Source organism: Schistocerca gregaria, chromosome 11, assembly GCF_023897955.1.
Source record: "Schistocerca gregaria isolate iqSchGreg1 chromosome 11, iqSchGreg1.2, whole genome shotgun sequence".
In the NCBI taxonomy this organism is placed as follows: Eukaryota; Metazoa; Arthropoda; class Insecta; order Orthoptera; family Acrididae; genus Schistocerca; species Schistocerca gregaria.
In genome coordinates, this window is record NC_064930.1 from 101,051,483 (window position 1) to 101,074,626 (window position 23,144).

At 46.6% G+C, this 23,144-nt stretch overlaps 1 protein-coding gene across 1 annotated transcript in view; it reads left to right on the forward strand.

Moving 5' to 3' along the window:
* Positions 1–1,845: 1,845 nt before the first annotated feature.
* The window catches only part of LOC126295325 (ankyrin-1-like), a 68,343-nt gene continuing 47,044 nt past the window's right edge, over positions 1,846–23,144 (forward strand). The window contains exon 1 of the mRNA XM_049987788.1: positions 1,846–1,947. The gene's annotated coding sequence lies outside the window, so the exon portion shown is untranslated. The remainder of the gene's footprint in view (positions 1,948–23,144) is intronic.

A 23,144-nucleotide genomic window follows, 5' to 3' on the forward strand; every position in this document is an offset into this window, starting at 1 on the left:
TATATACAAGGGCGATGTACTTGAGGACAATATTATGGAAATGGAAGAGGATGTAGATGAAGATGAAATGGGAGATACGATACTTCGTGAAGAGTTTGACAGAGCACTGAAAGACCTGAGTCGAAACAAGGCCCCCGGAGTAGACAACATTCCATTAGAACTATTGACGGCCTTTAGAGAGCCAGTCATGACAAAACTCTACCAGCTGGTAAGCAAGATGTATGAGACAGGCGAAATACCCTCAGATTTCAAGAAGAATATAATAATTCCAATCCCAAAGAAAGCAGGTGCTGACAGATGTGAAAATTACCGAACTATCAGTTTAATAAGTCACAGCTGCAAAATACTAACAAGAGTTCTTTACAGACGAATGGAAAAACTGGTAGATGCGGACCTCAGGGAAGATCATTTTGGATTCCGTAGAAATGTTGGAACACGTGAGGCAATACTGACCTTACGACTTATCTTAGAAGAAAGATTAAGAAGAGGCAAACCTACGTTTCTAGCATTTGTAGACTTAGAGAAAGCTTTTGACAATGTTGACTGGAATACTCTCTTTCAAATTCTAAAGGTGGCGGGGTAAAATACAGGGAGCGAAAGGCTATTTACAACTTGTACAGAAACCAGACCGCAGTCATAAGAGTCGAGGGGCATGAAAGGGAGGCAGTGGTTGAGAAGGGAATGAGACAGGGTTGTAGCATCTCCCCGATGTTATTCAATGTGAATATTGAGCAAGCAGTAAAGGAAACAAAAGAAAAATTTGGAGTAGTTATTGAAATCCATGGAGAAGAAATAAAAACTTTGAGGTTCGCCGATGACATTGTAATTCTGTCAGAGACGGGAAAGGACTTGGAAGACCAGTTGAACGAAATGGTCAGTGTCTTGAAAGGAGGATATAAGATGAACATCAACAAAAGCAAAACGAGGATAATGGAATGTAGTCAAATTAAATCGGGTGATGCTGAGGGAATTAGATTAGGAAATGAGACACTTAAAGTAGTAAAGGAGTTTTGCTATTTAGGAAGTAAAATAACTGATGATGGTCGAAGTAGAGAGGATATAAAATGTAGACTGGCAATGGCAAGGAAAGCGTTTCTGAAGAAGAGAAATTTGTTAACATCGAGTATAGATTTAAGTGTGAGGAAGTCGTTTCTGAAAGTATTTGTATGGAGTGTAGCCATGTATGGAAGTGAAATGTGGATGAGAAATAGTTTTGACAGGAGGAGAATAGAAGCTTTCGAAATGTGGTGCTACAGAAGAATGCTTAAGATTAGATGGGTCGATCACATAACTAATGAGGAGGCATTGAATAGAATTGGGGAGGAGTTTGTGGCGCAACTTGACGTGAAAAGGGACCGGTTGGTAGGAGATGTTCTGAGGCATCAAGGGATCACAAATTTAGCATTGGAGGGCAGTGTGGAGGGTAAAAATTGTAGAGGGAGACCAAATACGCTAAACAGATTCAGAAGGATGCAGGTTGCAGTAGGTACTGGGAGATGAAGAATTTTGCACAGGGTAGGGTAGCATGGAGAGCTGCATCAAACCAGTCTCAGGACTGAAGACAACAACAACAACTACACTTCAATTACACTGACCGTGAATTAGTTTCTGATGCTGCTCATATTTGTTAATCTGACCATCCCAGACTTTCCTACCACAATGTGCACGCTTGCTGGAAGAAACTTATTTTCCTTAATAGCTGACGCGGCAGGTCCCTGATTACGAGACTATATCGCGCCGTTTGTTCTCCTGAACACGTGGCAGAGTGCAGTTGGTACCGCCGTTCACTCAGCCGTTGGCAGCACTGGCAGCGTGATGACCTCCAGACGCTCCCGTGCAGCGTCGCATTACTTGTGAGCGAGTTGCTGAGTGAGCACGTGTACGGAGAATTTCTGCTGCTACTGCTGGGCGGACAAACTTCTTTGACACTCCCACATCGTTAGTAAGGTAAGGGTTACTTCTTTTAATTCGTGCGCTTTTTTTTCAGTTTATCTTACTGTGTAGCGATGGTTGTTTTACGTTCTCAGTCACTTCACCGTCGAGTCCAGTATACATAAACTAAAGCTTTTTCCGTTTTTATGCCTTCAAAATGCTCGCGAATTTTGTATTAAGAATGTTGCGGGTATTAGCAGGCCCACCGTTGTTCCCGTAAATTCTGACGCTTCACAGATTGTAGCCACATCTTTGAAAATTACTGGACGGTTGCGAATAGGATGCCTCTAGGACGATTTCACTTTCTTAAAATGTAGGGAACGACATAATTATAGTACTGCACACGTAAACATGTGGTACGAAAGGAACCTGCCGTTCATATTACTCGGGAATGCCGATACAGCATAGCGCGACATAATATTTATTTTTTATGTGGAACAAAACGTTTTACTTCTATAAACTTCCTTTACTTCACATCTATGGTCGCAAATTTTTTTGTTGTCAGATTACGAGTGTCGATCTATAGTTATACTCTTCAGATCTGTTTTATAAAAACAGATCCCCATGTACTGGTGACATGTTTTTATAAAACAGATCTGGAGAGGTCATTACAGACCGAAACCGGTAGTCTCATGAGAAAAAAGTTTGTGACCATAGACGTGAAGTAAAGGTGTATAATCGGGTCACCGTTCAATTCGTGGCAATGTCGCAGATTGTTTTCCTTCTATTTTCAGTAGACGGGATGTCAACACAAAACGTGAATAAATGCTGAACGAAATAATTCGTTTGTGTAAAACTTACCACAGACTGTTATACCTACCACACGAGATTGTACAGAATGAGACACTTTTTTGAGAGGCTCTCAAAGCGCCATTGCAGCACTTCGGCATGTTTTAGCAGCACTCAAGTTTATGATAACTACCAGTTTCATAAAGATTTAGTCCAACAGGATGTATGCCCAGCTTTTAGCTCCTGGTACTGTATGACCAAATCGTGGCGTGTGACGTCACTCAAACGTACAGCAAAGCACTTTAGAATTAAATGTTGATAGTTTTAATTAATTTTGTTTAGAATAAAAGTTTGGTAATATCCATGATCCGTTGCGAGCGTGCGTCTATCATGGCACCAGAGATCGATTAGTTTTCGACTTTGTTTACAACTTTGAATCAGGACATTAATCAGCAGTGATGTAATTGCAAGAATTCTATCTGCGGGAGACACAAGCGCTGCCCCCTAACCTGCAATCTTTTTCTTTCCTTTATATTGTGGTGTGTCTGTTATGGCGTGAAAGAACTTTACTTTGAGAAGCATAATCCATATCTTTCCAAATACCTACATCCCTGTGTTACCGCAGATTACATGTCACTGTTCCCATATGTTGTGAGAATGCAGCACACGCAACGTGCCTAGTTGCTTTCAACGCTCAGAGTGAAAGCCAAGCGGTTTCTGATAAAAGTTCACCAGGCTGCAATCTTCTATAGATATCTCCTGCGCAGAAAACAGCACCGAGGTCGCAGATCTGTCGTTTTGACACTGTAATAAACTGCTAACGAGGGACTGTTCCTACGCACATGGCTGAGTCTGTTACTTTTTTGGGATTCCAGTTGTGTTTATTCTAGCAGAACACGGGAAACTGTGAATTACAATCTTTTTCACAGGCTATTTAAAATTTCGCACGTCACTGATGGTTTCAGAAGCTCTCTCTGTTAACATCGGTCATTGATTAGAGATTTAGTTATTCTTTTCACTGTTCAAATGGCTCAGAGAACTATGGAACTTAACTGCTGTGGTCATCAGTCCCCTAGAACTTAGAACTACTTAAACCTAACTGACCTAAGGACATCACACACATCCATGACCGAGGCAGGATTCGAACTTGAGACCGTAGCGGTCGCGCGGCTCCAGACTCTAGCGCCTAGAACCTCTCAGCCACTCCGGCCGGCTTTTCACTGTTCTGGAGTTAACATTTCCTTATACAATACACCCATTGTTGATCACACCAGACAATGTATCCGTGCTTTATGACTGCTCATTTCACAGTGATTGAGCACCGTAGCGGTCGCGCGGCTCCAGACTCTAGCGCCTAGAACCTCTCGGCCACTCCGGCCGGCTTTTCACTGTTCTGGAGTTAACATTTCCTTACACAATCCACCCACTGTTGATCACACCAGACAATGTATCCGTCCTTATGACTGCTCATTTCACAGTGATTGAGCACCGTAGCGATCGCGCGGCTCCAGACTCTAGCGCCTAGAACCTCTCGGCCACTCAGGCCGGCTTTTCACTGTTCTGGAGTTAACATTTCCTTATACAATTCACCCACTGTGATCACACCAGACAATGTATCCGTCCTTATGACTGCTCATTTCACAGTGATTGAGCACCGTAGCGATCGCGCGGCTCCAGACTCTAGCGCCTAGAACCTCTCGGCCACTCAGGCCGGCTTTTCACTGTTCTGGAGTTAACATTTCCTTATACAATCCAGCCATTGTTGATCACACCAGACAATGTATCCGTGCCTTATGACTGCTCATTTCAGTGATTGAGCACCGTAGCAGTCGCGCGGCTCCAGATTCTAGCGCCTAGAACCTCTCGGCCACTCCAGCCGGATAAACACTGTTCTGGAGTTAACATTTCCTTATACAATCCACCCATTGTTGATCACACCAGACAATGTATCCGTGCCTTATGACTGCTCATTTCACAGTGATTGAGCACCGTAGCGATCGCGCGGCTCCAGACTCTAGCGCCTAGAACCTCTCGGCCACTCCGGCCGGCTTTTCACTGTTCTGGAGTTAACATTTCCTTATACAATCCACCCACTGTTGATCACACCAGACAATGTATCCGTCCTTATGACTGCTCATTTCACAGTGATTGAGCACCGTAGCGATCGCGCGGCTACAGACTCTAGCGCCTAGAACCTCTCGGCCACTCAGGCCGGCTTTTCACTGTTCTGGAGTTAACATTTCCTTATACAATTCACCCACTGTTGATCACACCAGACAATGTATCCGTCCTTATGACTGCTCATTTCACAGTGATTGAGCACCGTAGCGATCGCGCGGCTCCAGACTCTAGCGCCTAGAACCTCTCGGCCACTCCGGCCGGCTTTTCACTGTTCTGGAGTTAACATTTCCTTATACAATACACCCATTGTTGATCACACCAGACAATGTATCCGTGCCTTATGACTGCTCATTTCACAGTGATTGAGCACCGTAGCGATCGCGCGGCTCCAGACTCTAGCCCCTAGAACCTCTCTGCCACTCCGGCCGGCTTTTCACAGTTCTGGAGTTAACATTTCCTTATACAATCCACCCACTGTTGATCACACCAGACAATGTATCCGTGCCTTATGACTGCTCATTTCAGAGTGATTGAGCACCGTAGCGGTCGCGCTGTTCCAGACTCTAGCGCCTAGAACCTCTCGAACACTCCGGCCGGCTTTTCACTGTTCTGGAGTTAACATTTCCTTATACAATTCACCCACTGTGATCACACCAGACAATGTATCCGTCCTTATGACTGCTCATTTCACAGTGATTGAGCACCGTAGCGATCGCGCGGCTCCAGACTCTAGCGCCTAGAACCTCTCGGCCACTCAGGCCGGCTTTTCACTGTTCTGGAGTTAACATTTCCTTATACAATCCAGCCATTGTTGATCACACCAGACAATGTATCCGTGCCTTATGACTGCTCATTTCACAGTGATTGAGCACCGTAGCGATCGCGCGGCTCCAGACTCTAGCGCCTAGAACCTCTCGGCCACTCCGGCCGGCTTCTCACTGTTCTGGAGTTAACATTTCCTTATACAATCCAGCCATTGTTGACCACACCAGACAATGTATCTGTGCCTTATGACTGCTCACTTCAGTGATTGAGCACCGTAGCGGTCACGCAGCTCCAGACTCTAGCGCCTAGAACCTCTCGGCCACTCCGGCCGGCTTCTCACTGTTCTGGAGTTAACATTTCCTTATACAATCCAGCCATTGTTGACCACACCAGAGAATGTAACCGTGCCTTATGACTACTCACTTCAGTGATTGAGCACCTTAGTGGTCACGCGGCTCCAGACTCTAGCGCCTAGAACCTCTCGGTCACTAGGCCGGCTTTTCACTGTTCTGGAGTTAACATTTCCTTATACAATCCAGCCATTGTTGATCACACCAGACGATGTATCCGTGCCTTATGACTGCTCATTTCAGAGTGATTGAGCACTGTAGCGGTCGCGCGGCTCCAGACTCTAGCGCCTAGAACCTCTCGGTCACTCAGGCCAGCTTTTCACTGTTCTGGAGTTAACATTTCCTTATACAATCCAGACATTGTTGATCACACCAGACAATGTATCTGTGCCTTATGACTGCTCATTTCACAGTCATTGAGCACCGTAGCGGTTGCGCGGTTCCAGACTAGCGCCTAGAACCTCTCGGTCGCTCCGGCCTTTTTTCACTGTTCTGGAGTTAACATTTCCTTATACAATCCAGCCATTGTTGATCACACCAGACAATGTATCCGTGCCTTATGACTGCTCATTTCAGAGTGATTGAGCACCGTAGCGGTCGCTGGGCTCCAGACTTTAGCGCCTAGAACCTCTCGGCGACTCCGGCCGGCTTTTCACTGTTCTGGTGTTAACATTTCCTTATACAATCCAGCCATTGTTGACCACACCAGACAATGTATCCGTGCTTTATGACTGCTCATTTCAGAGATTGAGCACCGTAGCGGTCGCGCGGCTCCAGACACTAGCGCCTAGAACCTCTCGGTCACTCCGGCCGGCTTTTCACTGTTCTGGAGTTAACATTTCCATATACAATCCAGCCATTGTTGATCACACCAGACAATGTATCCGTGCCTTATGACTGCTCATTTCAGTGATTGAGCACCGTAGCGGTCGCGCGGCTCCAGACTCTAGCGCCTAGAACCTCTCGGCCACTCCGGCCGGCTTTTCACTGTTCTGGAGTTAACATTTCCTTATACAATCCACCCATTGTTGATCACACCAGACAATGTATCCGTGCCTTATGACTGCTCATTTCAGAGTGATTGAGCACTGTAGCGGTCGCGCGGCTCAAGACTCTAGCGCCTAGAACCTCTCGGTCACTCCGGCCGGCTTTTCACTGTTCTGGAGTTAACATTTCCTTATACAATCCAGCCATTGTTGACCACACCAGACAATGTATCCGTCCTTATGACTGCTCATTTCAGTGATTGAGCAACGTAGCGGTCGCGCGGCTCCAGACTCTAGCGCCTAGAACCTCTCGGTCACTCCGGCCGGCTTTTCACTGTTCTGGAGTTAACATTTCCTTATTCAATCCAGCCATTGTTGATCACACCAGACAATGTATCCGTGCCTTATGACTGCTCATTTCAGATTGATTGAGCACTGTAGCGGTCGCGCGGCTCCAGATCTAGCGCCTAGAACCTCTCGGTCACTCAGGCCGGCTTTTCACTGTTCTGGTGTTAACATTTCCTTATACAATCCAGCCATTGTTGATCACACCAGAGAATGTATCCGTGCTTTATGACTGCTCATTTCACAGTGATTGAGCACCGTAGCGATCGCGCGGCTCCAGACTCTAGCGCCTAGAACCTCTCGGCCATTCCGGCCGGCTTTTCACTGTTCTGGAGTTAACATTTCCTTATACAATCCACCCATTGTTGATCACACCAGACCATGTATCCGTGCCTTATGACTGCTCATTTCACAGTGATTGAGCACCGTAGCGGTCGCGCGGCTCCAGACTCTAGCGCCTAGAACCTCTCGGCCACTACGGCCGGCTTTTCACTGGTCTGGAGTTAACATTTCCTTATACAATCCAGCCATTGTTGACCACACCAGACAATGTATCCGTGCCTTATGAGTGCTCATTTCAGTGATTGAGCACCGTAGCGGTCGCGCGGTTCCAGACTCTAGCGCCTAGAACCTCTCGGTCACTCCGGCCGGTTTTTCACTGTTCTGGAGTTAACATTTCCTTATTCAATCCACCCATTGTTGATCACACCAGACAATGTATCCGTGCCTTATGACTGCTCATTTCAGAGTGATTGAGCACTGTAGCGGTCGCGCGGCTCCAGACTCCAGCGCCTAGAAGCTCTCGGCCACTCCGGCCGGCTTTTCACTGTTCTGGAGTTAACATTTCCTAATACAATCCAGCCATTGTTGATCACACCAGACAATGTATCCATGCCTTATGACTGCTCATTTCAGAGTGATTGAGCACCGTAGAGGTCGCGCGGTTCCAGACTAGGCCTAGAACCTCTCGGTCACTCCGGCCGGCTTTTCACTGTTCTGGAGTTAACATTTCCTTATACAATCCAGCCATTGTTGATCACACCAGACAATGTATCCGTGCCTTATGATTGCTCATTTCAGAGTGATTGAGCACTGTAGCAGTCGCGCGGCTCCAGACTCTAGCGCCTAGAACCTCTCGGCCACTCCGGCCGGCTTTTCACTGTTCTGGAGTTAACATTTCCTTATACAATCCAGCCATTTTTGATCACACCAGACAATGTATCCGTGCCTTATGATTGCTCATTTCAGAGTGATTGAGCACTGTAGCAGTCGCGCGGCTCCAGACTCTAGCGCCTAGAACCTCTCGGCCACTCCGGCCGGTTTTTCACTGTTCTGGAGTTAACATTTCCTTATTCAATCCACCCATTGTTGATCACACCAGACAATGTATCCGTGCCTTATGACTGCTCATTTCAGAGTGATTGAGCACTGTAGCGGTCGCGCGGCTCCAGACTCCAGCGCCTAGAAGCTCTCGGCCACTCCGGCCGGCTTTTCACTGTTCTGGAGTTAACATTTCCTAATACAATCCAGCCATTGTTGATCACACCAGACAATGTATCCATGCCTTATGACTGCTCATTTCAGAGTGATTGAGCACCGTAGAGGTCGCGCGGTTCCAGACTAGGCCTAGAACCTCTCGGTCACTCCGGCCGGCTTTTCACTGTTCTGGAGTTAACATTTCCTTATACAATCCAGCCATTGTTGATCACACCAGACAATGTATCCGTGCCTTATGATTGCTCATTTCAGAGTGATTGAGCACTGTAGCAGTCGCGCGGCTCCAGACTCTAGCGCCTAGAACCTCTCGGCCACTCCGGCCGGCTTTTCACTGTTCTGGAGTTAACATTTCCTTATACAATCCAGCCATTTTTGATCACACCAGACAATGTATCCGTGCCTTATGATTGCTCATTTCAGAGTGATTGAGCATCGCACTCCAGTTCGCTTGTTCGCCCGTTTCAGTGACCCTGTGTTACTGTTTAACTCTTGTTCTTAGTTTTGCTCATTGTTATGAATTTTGAAAGAAGCGAGTGATACCCTGCTATTTAGAGATGCTTTTATTTGAGTGTCAAGGAAATTTAATGCGCAATTTTCATAATATGAATAATAAAAAGTTAGCTTTTTGGTACGCCGTCTCGAAACAGAGCAACCAATCACAGTGGCAGACAAGAGTTTGGGCGGTCTTCCCCACTAAAGGGGTATCGGTAACTGTCAACTGCCACTGGTACCTAAAGTTACTGATTACGTCAGCTGCTTAATGCTACAATCTGAACTGCTCTGAGGACATGGAGCATTCTCGCAATTAAATGATAAACAAGTTAGAATGAGGTTCCATTTGGACGAAATTAGTAAGAAAGAATTAAAATTGGAGCTTTTTTGCGTCGTCGTAACCTACTTTTAAGATTTTCCAATCGTGATTCGTTTCGATGGTACGTGAATTATTGAGCGGGAATTTTTTTCGAACCTTTTCTTTTTTGTGTTGCACTTACCTTATCAGTTTTTTATGTCTTCAGTTATCTCCTCCTACTGGCCAAAAACGGCTTCTATCAATGAACAGTTTTAGGCAGTGGAGAAGTGTGCTTATTGTCCACCACTTTTACAACACGAAAGCTTCAATAGGAAACACTGTGAATAACCGATGTACGATTAACACTTGCGATCGCAGCGCCATAATTTTGCCGAGATATGTTGTGGTTGGCAGGAGAGCCAACACCGTGTTACTAGAGGAGGCCGAAAGGCACGCGATTTAGCTCACGCTGGCTGGCGCGAGGTCTGGAACACGGCAAGGAAATTAGAATTTAGAAACAACGGACGTAGCTGGTGGAATACTTAACTTTAATCCATTAAGGATGAACGTCGGTCTTGACGGTACATGATTCATAATATCAATAGTAACTGATAATGGCGCCTTGCTAGGTCGGAGCAAATGACGTAGCTGAAGGCTATGCTAAACTATCGTCTCGGTAAATGAGAGCGTAGAAGTCAGTGAACCATCGCTAGCAAAGTCGGCTGTACAACTGGGGCGAGTGCTAGAAAGTCTCTCTAGACCTGCCATGTGGCGGCGCTCGGTCTGCAATCGCTGATAGTGACGACACGCGGGTCCGACGTATACTACCGGACCGCGGCCGATTTGAAGGCTACCACCTAGCAAGTGTGGTGTCTGGCGGTGACACCACAAGATATGTGTTGCGGAGCGCGTTTCCTGGTTATTAAAAGGAACATGCTGCGTTGTTTAATTTGCGCCAACTTCGGTGTTTTGCCACATAGCGAATTCGTGAATTGGGTATATTTGCCTGTGAGCAGAATTCATGCACTGGGCTATAAATTACCAGTTCGGTCCTTTCAGTTTTTTATGTACGCTACTGGCCATTAAAACTGCTACGCCAAGAAGATGACGTGCTGCAGACGCGAAATTTAACCGACAGGAAGAAGATGCTGTGATATGCAAATGGTTAGCTTTTCAGAGCATTCACACAAGGCTGGCGTCGGTGGCGACACCTACAACGTGCTGACATGAGGAAAGTTTCCAACCCTTTTCTCATACACAAACAGCAGTTGACCGGTGGTGCCTGGTGAAACGTTGTTGTGATGCCTCGTGTAAGGAGGAGAAATGCGTACCATCACGTTTCCGACTTTGATAAAGGTCGGATTGTAGCCTATCGCGACTGTGGCTCATTGTATCGCGACATTACAGCTTGCATTGGTCGAGATCCAGTGACTGTTAGCAGAATATGGAATCGTTGGGTTCAGGAGGGTAATACGGAACGCCGTGCTGGATCCCAACGGCCTCGTATAACTAACAGTCGAGATGACAGGCATCTCATCCGCACGGCTGTATCTGACAGTGCAGCCACGTCTCGATCCCTGAGTCAACAGATGGGGACGTTTGCAAGACAACAGCCATCTGCACGAACAGTTCGACGACGTTCGCAGCAGCACGGACTATCAGCTCGGAGACCACGGCTGCGGTTACCCTTGACACTGCATCACAGACAGGAGCGCCTGCGATGGTGTACTCGACGACGAACCTGGGTGCACGAATGGCAAAACGTCATTTTTTCGGATGAATCCAGGTTCTGTTTACAGCATCACGATGGTCGCATTCGTGTTTGGCGACATCGCGGTGAACGCACATTGGAAGCGTTTATTCGTTATCGCAATACTGGCGTATCACCTGGCGTGATAGTATGGGGTGCCATTGGTTACACGCCTCTTGTTTGCATTGACGGCACTTTGAACAGTGGACGTTACACTTCAGATGTGTTACGACCCGTGGCTCTACCGTTCATTCGACCCCTTGCGAAACCCTACATTTCAACAGAATAATGCACGACCGCATGTTGCAGCTCCTGTACGGGCCTTTCTCGATCCAGAAAATGTTCGACTGCTGCCCTGGCCAGCACATTCTTCAGATCCCTCACCAACTGAAAACGTCTGGTCAATGGTGGCCGAGCAACTGGCTCGTCACAATACGCCAGTCACTACTCTTGATGAACTGTGGTATCGTGTTGAAGCTGAAAGGGCAGCTGTACCTGTACACGCCATCCTAGCTCTGTTTGACTCAATTTGAGTGAAAATGTAATCACATGTCAATTCTAGTATAATATACACTCCTGGAAATTGAAATAAGAACACTGTGAATTCATTGTCCCAGGAAGGGGAAACTTTATTGACACATTCCTGGGGTCAGATACATCACATGATCACACTGACAGAACCACAGGCACATAGACACAGGCAACAGAGCATGCACAATGTCGGCACTAGTACAGTGTATATCCACCTTTCGCAGCAATGCGGGCTGCTATTCTCCCATGGAGACGATCGTAGAGATGCTGGATGTAGTCCTGTGGAACGGCTTGCCATGCCATTTCCACCTGGGGCCTCAGTTGGACCAGGATCCGTGCTGGACGTGCTGACCGCGTGAGACGACACTTCATCCAGTCCCAAACATGCTCAATGGGGGACAGATCCGGAGATCTTGCTGGCCAGGGTAGTTGACTTACACCTTCTAGAGCACGTTGGGTGGCACGGGATACATGCGGACGTGCATTGTCCTGTTGGAACAGCAAGTTCCCTTGCCGGTCTAGGAATGGTAGAACGATGGGTTCGATGACGGTTTGGATGTACCGTGCACTATTCAGTGTCCCCTCGACGATCACCAGAGGTGTAAGGCCAGTGTAGGAGATCGCTCCCCACACCATGATGCCGGGTGTTGGCCCTGTGTGCCTCTGTCGTATGCAGTCCTGACTGTGGCGCTCACCTGCACGGCGCCAAACACGCATACGACCATCATTGGCACCAAGGCAGAAGCGACTCTCATCGCTGAAGACGACACGTCTCCATTCGTCCCTCCATTCACGCCTGTCGCGACACCACTGGAGGCGGGCTGCACGATGTTGGGGCGTGAGCGTAAGACGGCCTAACGGTGTGCGGGACCGTAGCCCAGCTTCATGGAGACGGTTGCGAATGGTCCTCGCCGATACCCCAAAAGCAACAGTGTCCCTAATTTGCTGGGAAGCGGCGGTGCGGTCCCCTACGGCAGTGCGTAGGATCCTACGGTCTTGCGGTCCGGTCCCAGGTCGACGGGCACGTGCACCTTCCGCCGACCACTGGCGGAGACGGTTGCATCGATGCACTGTGGAGACCTCACGCCCCACGTGTTGAGCAATTCGGCGGTACGTCCACCCGGCCTCCCGCATGCCCACTATACGCCCTCGCTCAAAATCCGTCAACTGCACATACGGTTCACGTCCACGCTGTCGCGGCATGCTACCAGTGTTAAAGACTGCGATGGAGCTCCTTATGCCACGGCAAACTGGCTGACACTGACGGCGGCGGTGCACAAATGCTGCGAAGCTAGCGCCATTCGACGGCCAACACCGCGGTTCCTGGTGTGTCCGCTGTGCCGTGCGTGTAATCATTGCTTGTACAGCCCTCTCGCAGTGTCCGGAGCAAGTATGGTGGGTGTGACACACCGGTGTCAATGTGTTCTGTTTTCCATTTCCAGCAGTGTATTTTTACAATGAATACCCGTTTACCATCTGCATTTCTTCTTGGTGTAGCAATTTTAATGGCCGGTTGTGCTACCGATATCTGAGTGTTTGTTTATTTGTAATCTTACACAATGCAAAGAATAGCCTTTAGTTGGCTATATTGTTTTCGATACTCGATGTAATATCTAATCAATAATGGAGAGTTGTGACAGTATTTATAGACGAGGACACGGGTAGGTAAGGCCCGGCCTAAGGACATATTCACCGCTCCCTGTTGGACAAGACCGTCACCGCCTCGGCCACACCCAGCGAACTGTCTGTCTCCTTCATTAACAATGTTGTTCGGCCATAGCCCAATATTGTCGTATGTTGTAGCCACATTGCAGCAGTGTCGTAAAATACGTTCCCGCAGTAACTAAGAGAAATAACGAGAAGAGAGCCAGTTCATTATCAAGCTGCAACTTTTGACGGTAAGATGCGAAAGAATTAAAAAAAAAATAGGAAAAAAAAGTAATGCCGAGGAGTTACCAAAGGAGATTTTATAGCGGCGATCACACGCGAATCGGAGAACGGTTGTTTTTTTCATTTACGCAAAAAATAAACCGGTTTACTGCAGATGCGCAAAACTATAGGCCTATATCTCTGACATCGATCTGTTGTAGAATTTTAGAACATGTTTTATGCGCGCGCATCATGTCATTCCTGGAAACCCAGAATCTGCTCTGTAGGCATCAACATGGACTCCGGAAACAGCGATCGTGTGAGACCCAACTCGCTTTGTTTGTTCATGAGACCCAGAAAATATTAGATACAGGCTCCCAGGTAGATGCTATTCTCATTGACTTCCGGAAGGCGTTCGATACAGTTCCGCACTGTCGCCTGATAAACAAAGTAAGAGCCTACGGAATATCAGACCAGCTGTGTGGCTGGATTGAAGAGTTTTTAGCAAACAGAACACATCATGTTATTCTGAATGGAGAGACGTCTACAGACGTTAAAGTAGCCTCTGGCGTGCGACAGGGAGTGTTATGGGACCATTGCTTTTCACAATATATATATGAATGACCTAGTAGATAGTGTCGGAAGCTCCATGTGGCTTTTCGCGGATGACGCTGTAGTATACAGAGAAGTTGCAGCATTAGAGAATTGTAGTGAAATATAGGAAGATCTGCAGCGGATAGGCATTTGGTGCAGTGAGTGGCAACTGACCCTTAACATAGACAAATGTAATGTATTGCGAATACATAGAAAGAAGGATCCTTTATTGTATGATTATATGATAGCGGAACAAACACTGGTAGCAGTTACTTCTGTAAAATATCTGGGAGTATGCGTACGGAACGATTTGAAGTTGAATTATCATATAAAATTAATAGTTGGTAAGGCGGGTGCCAATTGGGATTCATTGGGAGAGTCCTTAGAAAATGCAGTCCATCAACAAAGGAGGTGGCTTACAAAACACTCGTTCGACTCATACTTGAGTATTTCTGATCAGTGTGGGATCCGTACCAGGTCGGGTTGACAGAGGAAAAAAAAATGGTTCAAACGGCTCTGAGCACTATGGGACTTAACATCTGAGGTCATCAGTCGCCTAGAACTTAGAACTACTTAAACCTAACTGACCTAGGGACATCATACACATCCATGCCTGAGGCAGGATACGAACCTGGGACCGTAGCGCTCGCGCGGTTCCAGACTGTAGCGCCTAGAACCGCTCGGCCACCCCGCCCAGCTTGACAGAGAAGATCCAGAGAAGAGCGGCGCGTTTCGTCACAGGGTTATTTGGTTAGCGTGACAGCGTTACAGAGATGTTTAGCAAACTCGAGTGGCAGACTCTGCAAGAGAGGCGCTTTCCATCGGGGTGTAGCTTGCTTTCCAGGTTTCGAGAAGGTGCGTTTGTGGATGAGGTATCGAATGTATCGCTTCCCCCTACTTATACCTCCGGAGGATATCACGAATGTAAAATTAGAGAGATTGGAGCGCGCACGGAGGCTTTCCGTCAGTCGTTCTTCCCGCGAACCACACGCGACTGGAACAGGGAAGGGAGGTAATGACAGTGGCACGTAAAGTGCCCTCCGCCACACACCGTTGGGTGGCTTGCGGAGTATAAATGTAGATGTAGATAAAGTAACTACAGAGGCGCGTGTGGTTGGTATCCTTCATTTTTAAAGCTCATGAGACGACCGGACACAAAGTAGGTGGCTTACAAAACACTCGTTTGACCCATACTTTATTGCTGATCAGTGTGGGATCCGTACCAGGTCGGGTTGAGAGAGGAAAAAAAAAATGGTTCAAACGGCTCGGAGCACTATGGGACTTAACATCTGAGGTCATCAGTCGCCTAGAACTTAGAACTACTTAAACCTAACTAACCTAGCGACATCACACACATCCATGCCCGAGGCAGGATACGAACCTGGGACCGTAGAGCTCGCGCGGTTCCAGACTGTAGCGCCTAGAACCGCTCGGCCACCCCGCCCAGCTTGACAGAGAAGATCCAGAGAAGAGCGGCGCGTTTCGTCACAGGGTTATTTGGTAAGCGTGACAGCGTTACGGAGATGTTTAGCAAACTCAAGTGGCAGACTCTGCAAGAGAGGCGCTTTGCATCGGGGTGTAGCTTGTTTTCCAGGTTTCGAGAAGGTGCGTTTACTGGATGAGATATCGAATATATGGCTTCCCCCTACTTATACCTCCCGAGGAGATCAGGAATGTAAAATCAGAGAGATTCGAGCGCACACGGAGGCTTTCCGGCAGTCGTTCTTCCCGCGAACCACACGCGACTGGAACAGCGAAGGGAGGTAATGACAGTGGCACGTAAAGTGCCCTCCGCCACACACCGTTGGGTGGCTTGCGGAGTATATATGTAGATGTAGATAAAGTAGCTACAGAGGCGCGTGTGGTTGGTATCCTTCATTTTTAAAGCTCATGAGACGACCGGACACAAAGTATGTGGCTTACAAAACACTCGTTCGACCCATACTTTATTGCTGATCAGTGTGGGATCCGTACCAGGTCGGGTTGACAGAGGAAAAAAAAATGGTTCAAATGGCACTGAGCACTCTGGGACTTAAGTTCTGAGGTCATCAGTCCCCTAGAACTTAGAACTACTTAAACGTAACTAAGGACATCAAACACATCCATGCCCGATGCAGGATTCGAACCTGCGACGTATCGGTCGCGCTGTTCCAGACTGTAGCGCCTAGAACCGCTCGGCCACCACGGCCGGCTTGACAGAGGAGATAGAGAAGATCCAAAGAAGAGCGGCGCGTTTCGTCACAGGGTTATTTGGTAAGCGTTATAGCGTTACGGAGATGTTTAGCAAACTCGAGTGGCAGACTCTGCAAGAGAGGCGCTTTGCATCGGGGTGTAGCTTGCTCGTCAGGTTTCGAGAGGATGCGTTTCTGGGTGAGGTATCGAATATATGGCTTCCCCCTACTTATACCTCCCGAGGAGATCGCGAATGTAAAATCAGGGAGATTCGAGCGCGCACGGAGGCTTCCCGGCAGTCGTTCTTCCCGCGAACCACACGCGACTGGAACAGGAAAGGGAGGTAATGACAATGGCACGTAGTGCCCTCCGCCACACACCGTTGCGGAGTATAAATGTAGATGTAGATGTAGAGAAAGTAACTGCAGAGACGAGTGTGGCTTGGTATCCTTCAATTTTGAAAGCTAATCAGACGACCGGACATTTTTGTGCGTCCGCGTGAGTTTGCGCAGGTCCGCCGTGCGAGTACCGGTTTGCGCGTGTGTCGACGGCAGCGGCAGGCTCCAGGCTGAGCGAGCGTGTGCGGGCACACCGACTCCAACGAAGGCCTCGTCGCTTGTTGGCGACGTCACGTCAGCTAGGCCGAGGCCAACGAGAAACAGAACATTACTGATCAAAGATTTCAGCTCTTGACTCGTCATATTAGCTACTGGTATAATTGCTGCAACATCAACATATTCAGACAAAAGAGAAGAGACCATAAAGAGCTGTGCTGTTTTGGCACACGTCTCAGGACGAAAAAAGCTACTCCCATGTATTGATCCAGATTTAAATGAAAGTTGTGGTTGCACATAAATCTCATCTAACAACAGAGACACTAACAATTCATGTTTTTTCTAAATATTGCACCCTGTTTTCTAAATAAGGACTAGTTTGAACTGATGAAGTGACTAGCTGGTAATTACAAATTAGTTCTTGCAAGGTTCGTGGGTGGGGTAACAACGTTAAATCGCACTTCCTCAACGCATTGTATGCACTGACAGAATGTACATACAAGCAGCATGCCACTATCATGGTGTTGTTGCCATAGTGTCTGTTGTTTTTTGAGATTTGTGATACATGGAGTTGCTCTACAATAAATTTCAGTTGTGCATTTTCATCATAATTTGAGATAGTCTGCAAGCAATTGACAGCACAGTTTAATTTATCTGTAACACTAGGCAAAATTTCCCCTTTCTCAACCATTGACATTACATTTTCTAAAACGTTTATGGAAGTTAATTTCTTCACATCATTGATGGCTGCATTAATTGCAAAATGAATTCCTTCACTAATATTTACTCTAAAGCTCAAATCACTATTAACAGTTATGAATGCAATAACACAAGGTATTCCCATGTCTAATCCCAAAAGACAGATATGCAATTTTTCATCATTTCTAATCACAGACCACTTGTTGCTGCAAATTTTCTGGCCTTCTATAAATACGGAAATATCATTGAGACACGAAAGTGAATTTTGTTGCAGGTGTAAGTTGTTTGACCCAATACTGTCTTGAATAGCTTCTTTAAGATTATCGTCTTCCACACCAGCAAGACGTCTCACTTTTGTAGTTGATTTAGAACAGTGTGAGGGAGTGTTGGGAAAAATAGTTGGAACAGCATTTTCGGTGAGTTTTGGGATTATTCTGGGAAATTCTTTGAGTTGTCCTCTGTCCATAATTATGTCCACTCGAATTACATATGATTCATCGAAGTGTTTTACACAAATATTTGGCCGTCTTAATTTGGTTAAGTCTGTTGGGATATTTCGAAGCCACAGTGCACGTCGACTCTCTTCAGATGGCAAAGAAAATGTAGTCGTTCTCTCTGTTTCGGAATCATAATTCGACCGACAGCCGAACACACCACATCGACGTGGCATTTCAAGAGTTCCAGATCTAGAAATAAAATGAAACCGTATTTCAATACATTACCTCGAAGTTACAGTGAGGTGTAAGATCTCGAAATCACGTCAGGATAAACGCACACAGGCGGTTAGAATCTTATAAAGTAGTAAACGAAGATGCATTTGAGGTTAACATACCTTGCTTACAATTAACAATGTTTCGCACACAACACCGTAATTATAACAAATTGTGGATGCATCACCACCACACATACACATATACACACGTATTCTTTTGATACACTTAGTTAAACTCGACTTTTGTAGTACGAAAAACAACGTAGCAAATTGCAATGCTCTTTCACACAGGTTGCTTCCACTAGCGAATCAAGACGTCGAGTGTGACGTCACGTTCACGCGCCGGGGCCTGTATTTCTCGTTGGCCTCGAGCTAGGCACGGCGAACGCCAGGTCTGTCGCAGGCAGAAACGCCTGAGCGCGCTTATCACTATAAATCTCTTATCTTTGCACAAAATGTTTGGTATTGTTTTGGATTCTGTTGTTTTACTTAGACGAAAGATTTTCTTACTATCGTAAAGCTACAAATGAAGATCATAGTTCTGTATTACTGAATCCTGTCGAAACAAACGTAAATCAATATGAAAAGACGCTTTGCCCCATTGCGAGCTTGCGAAATTTTAAATTCAAGTAACCATATTCAGTTGATCCATTTTGTTATCGAATCGTACCCCAACCCCCTTACAATGAACTCGTTTCTTTCATTTATTTATATATTTTCGTTTGACATCGTCACTGGAAATGTCAACTAATTTACATGTGTAAATGTCCAACTGTTGCCAGTCATTAGATTACAGTTGTTTCAACGAAAGGAATTCTAAACAGGAAACAAAATAGCTTCAGGCATCGAAAATACTGCTGAGGTTAAACTTTTTTAAACACGCACATTGTTGGTGTTGTTGTGGTCTTCAGTCCTGAGACTGGTTTGATGCAGCTCTCCATGCTACTCTGTCCTGTGCAAGCTTCTTCATCTGCCAGTACCTACTGCAGCCTACATCCTTCTAAATCTGTTTAGTCTATTCATCTCTTGGTCTGCCTCTATGAGTTTTACCCTCCACACTGCCCTCAATGCTAAATTTGTGATCCCTTGATCCTTCAGAACATGTCCTACCAACCGGTCCCTTCTTCTTGTCAAGTTGTGCCACAAACTCCTCTTCTCCCCAATTCTATTCAATACCTCCTCATTAGTTATGTGATCTACCCATCTAATCTTCAGCATTCTTCTGTAGCGCCACATTTCGAAAGCTTCTATTCTCTTCTTGTCCAAACTATTTATCGTCCATGTTTCACTTCCCATACATAGCTACACTCCATACAAGAAATGACTTCCTGACACTTAAATCTATACTCGATGTTAATAAATTTCTCTTCTTCAGAAACGCTTTCCTTGCCATTGCCAGTCTACATTTTATATCCTGTCCACTTCGACCGTCATCAGTTATTTTATTCCCCAAATCGCAAAACTCCTGTACTACTTTAAGTGTCTCATTTCCTAATCTAATTCCCTCAGCATCACCCGACTTAATTCGACTACATTCCATTATCCTCCTTTTGCTTTTGCTGATGTTCGTCTTATACCGTCCTTTCAAGACACTGTCCATTCCATTCAACTGCTCTTCCAAGTGCTTTGCTGTCTCTGACAGAATTACTATGCCATCGGCGCACCTCAAAGTTTTTATTTCTTCTCCATGGATTATGGACATTAGAAAACATAAATATTCCCCTCTTGCAACTGGAAGGAGAAACTTTATAAGATAAAAAAAATTATTTGATAAAACAAGTATCTCTCATTTGCCTCTTCTACTGTCCATCACTCCCTCCCCCATAGTGTACATTTGCAAGATATTTCATTAACGTTCAGTGCTCCCCACCCCATAGTCAACCAAGACACCTAAAGAAGTGCACCAATATGTTCACAGTTTCTTGTAAAAGCAACCAAGTACAAACGTAACTTCCTCAGATTTACGAATAAGGTAAAGAAGCACGAATTCTGTTGCTGCTGGACCGTGAAGATGTGTTTGCATGTCAATCCTTAAAACAGGTGGAAATTTAAGTCCAAGAGTACACTATTTGTTAAGAAGTGTAATCAATTGCACAATTGATTGATTGCAGAAATCTCTCAGAACAATGTGTGTTGGTCAACTACCGCCAATAGTTTCACATTTTCCTGTGTCAGGGAGGGAGAAAAAAAAATGGCTCTGAGCACTATGGGACTCAACTGCTGTGGTTATTAGTCCCCTAGAACTTAGAACTAGTTAAACCTAACTAACCTAAGGACATCACACACATCCATGCCCGAGGCAGGATTCGAACCTGCGACCGTAGCAGTCGCACGGTTCCGGACTGCGCGCCTAGAACCCAGGGAGGGAGACACCACCATTATGAGTAAGCCTGCAGCAGACCTGGCGTTCGCCGTGCCTGGCTGACGTGACGTCACCAACAAGTGCCGAGGCCTTCCTTTGAGTCGGTGTTGGCGAGTGGCTTGTGTGGCAGAACAGACGGCGACACTCAGGGCCGTAGTCTGCCCGCTGATCCTCCCACTTCGCAGACCCGCGTTTGATACTATACGAGGTGTATTCAAATTCTAAGGCCTCCGATTTTTTTTTCTAATTAACTACTCACCCGAAACTGGCGTTTCTTCTCGAGGTATCCGCCCTGCAGACGTACACATGTTTCACAGCGCTGACGCCACGATTCCATGGCAGCGGCGAAGGCTTCTTTACGAGTCTGTTTTGACCACTGGAAAACCGCTGAGGCAATAGCAGCACGGCTGGTGAATGTGCGGCCACGGAGAGTGTCTCTCGTTATTGGAAAAAGCCAAAAGTCACTAGGAGCCAGGTCTAGTGAGTAGGGAGCACGAGGAATCACTTCAAAGTTGTTGCGTAACGTTAGCTCGATGTGCGGGTGCGTTGTCTCGGTGAAACAGCACACGCGCAGCCCTTCCCGGGCGTTTTTGTTGCAGTGCAGGAAGGAATTTGTTCTTCAAAACATTTTCGTAGGATGCACCTGTTACCGTAGTGCCCTTTGGATCGCAATGGGTAAGGATTACGCCCTCGCTGTACCACACCATGGACACCATCATTTTTTCAGCACTGGCGGTTACCCGAAATTCTGTGTGCTTCCATTGAGCTGACTGGCGCTTTGTTTCTGGATTGAAGAATGGCATCCACGTCTCATCGATTGTCACAACCGACCAAAAGAAAGTCCCATTCGTGTTGTCGTTGCGCGTCAACATTGCTCGGCAACATGCCACACGGGCAGCCATGTGGTCGTCCGTCAGCATTCGTGGCACCCACCTGGATGACACTTTTCGCATTTTCAGGTCGTCGTGCAGGATTGTGTGCACAGAACCCACAGAAGTGCCAACTCTGGAGGCGATCTGTTCGACAGTCATTCGGCGATCCCCCAAAACAATTCTCTCCACTTTCTCGATCGTGTCGTCAGACCGGCTTGTGCGAGCCCGAGGTTGTATCGGTTTGTCGTCACACGATGTTCTGCCTTCATTAAACTGTCGCACCCACGAACGCACTTTCGACACATCCGTAACTGCATCACCACATGTCCCCTTCAACTGTCGATGAATTTCAGTTGGTTTTACACCACGCAAATTCAGAAAACGAATGATTGCACGCTGTTCAAGTAAGGAAAACGTCGCCATTTTAAGTATTTAAAAGAGTTCTCGCTCTCGGCGCTGGCGGTAAAATTCCATCTGCCGTACGGTGCTGCCCTCTCTGGGACGTATTGACAATGAACGCGGCCTCATTTTAAAACAATGCGCATGTTTCTACCTCTTTCCAGTCCGGAGAAAAAAAATCGGACGCCTTAGAACTTGAATGCACCTCGTACTGCGCTGTGTTGGTGTCACGGAAGTCTCAGCGGGCAGGGAGATCGGCGCTTCTGACAAGGGAACCTGCCCATCGCACCCCCCTCGGATTTAGTTATAATTTGGCACAGTGGATAGGCCTTAAAAAACTGAACACAGGTGAATCGAGAAAGCAGGAAGAAGTTGTGTGGACCTATGAAAAAAATAAGCAAAATATACAAATTGAGTAGTCCATGGGCAAGATGTGCAACATAATGGATACTATGACCGCAGAAGCGCCGTGCTCCCGTGGTTAACATGAGCAGCTGCGGATCGAGAGGTCCTTGGTTCAAGACTTCCCTCAAGTGAATAGTTCAATTTTTTTATTTTCAGACAATTATTATCTGTCCGTCCGCCCTATGCGAGGTAACTGCGCCGTACTACGGGGACGCTACACCTAAACAAACATCGAAACACACTACGTCAGACGACTACAGCGCACGGAAGAGAGAGAATTCGTGCTAACCAGGCTCCCTGGCTGGCAGTTGACTGTTCGCTACTTACAAGGGAACCTCCCCATCGCACCCCCCTCAGATTTAGTTATAATTTGGCACAGTGGATAGGCCTTGAAAAACTGAACACCGATCAAACAGGAAGAAGTTGTGTGGAAATGTGAAAAAATAAGCAAAATATAGAAGCTGAGTAGTCCATGCACAAGATATACAACATCAAGGGTAGTATGAGTTGAGGAGCACCGTGGTCCCCTGGTTAGCGTTAGCAACTGGGCAGCGAGAGGTCCTGGGTTCAAATCTTCCCTCGAGTGAAGAGTTTATTTCTTTTTTCAGACAATTATCAAAGTTCAGGCACTCACACATAATCAACTTCGCTCTCCAAAATTCCAGGAAATGTTCAGATTTGCTTGGACTTATGCAGGATTTGACGGTCTA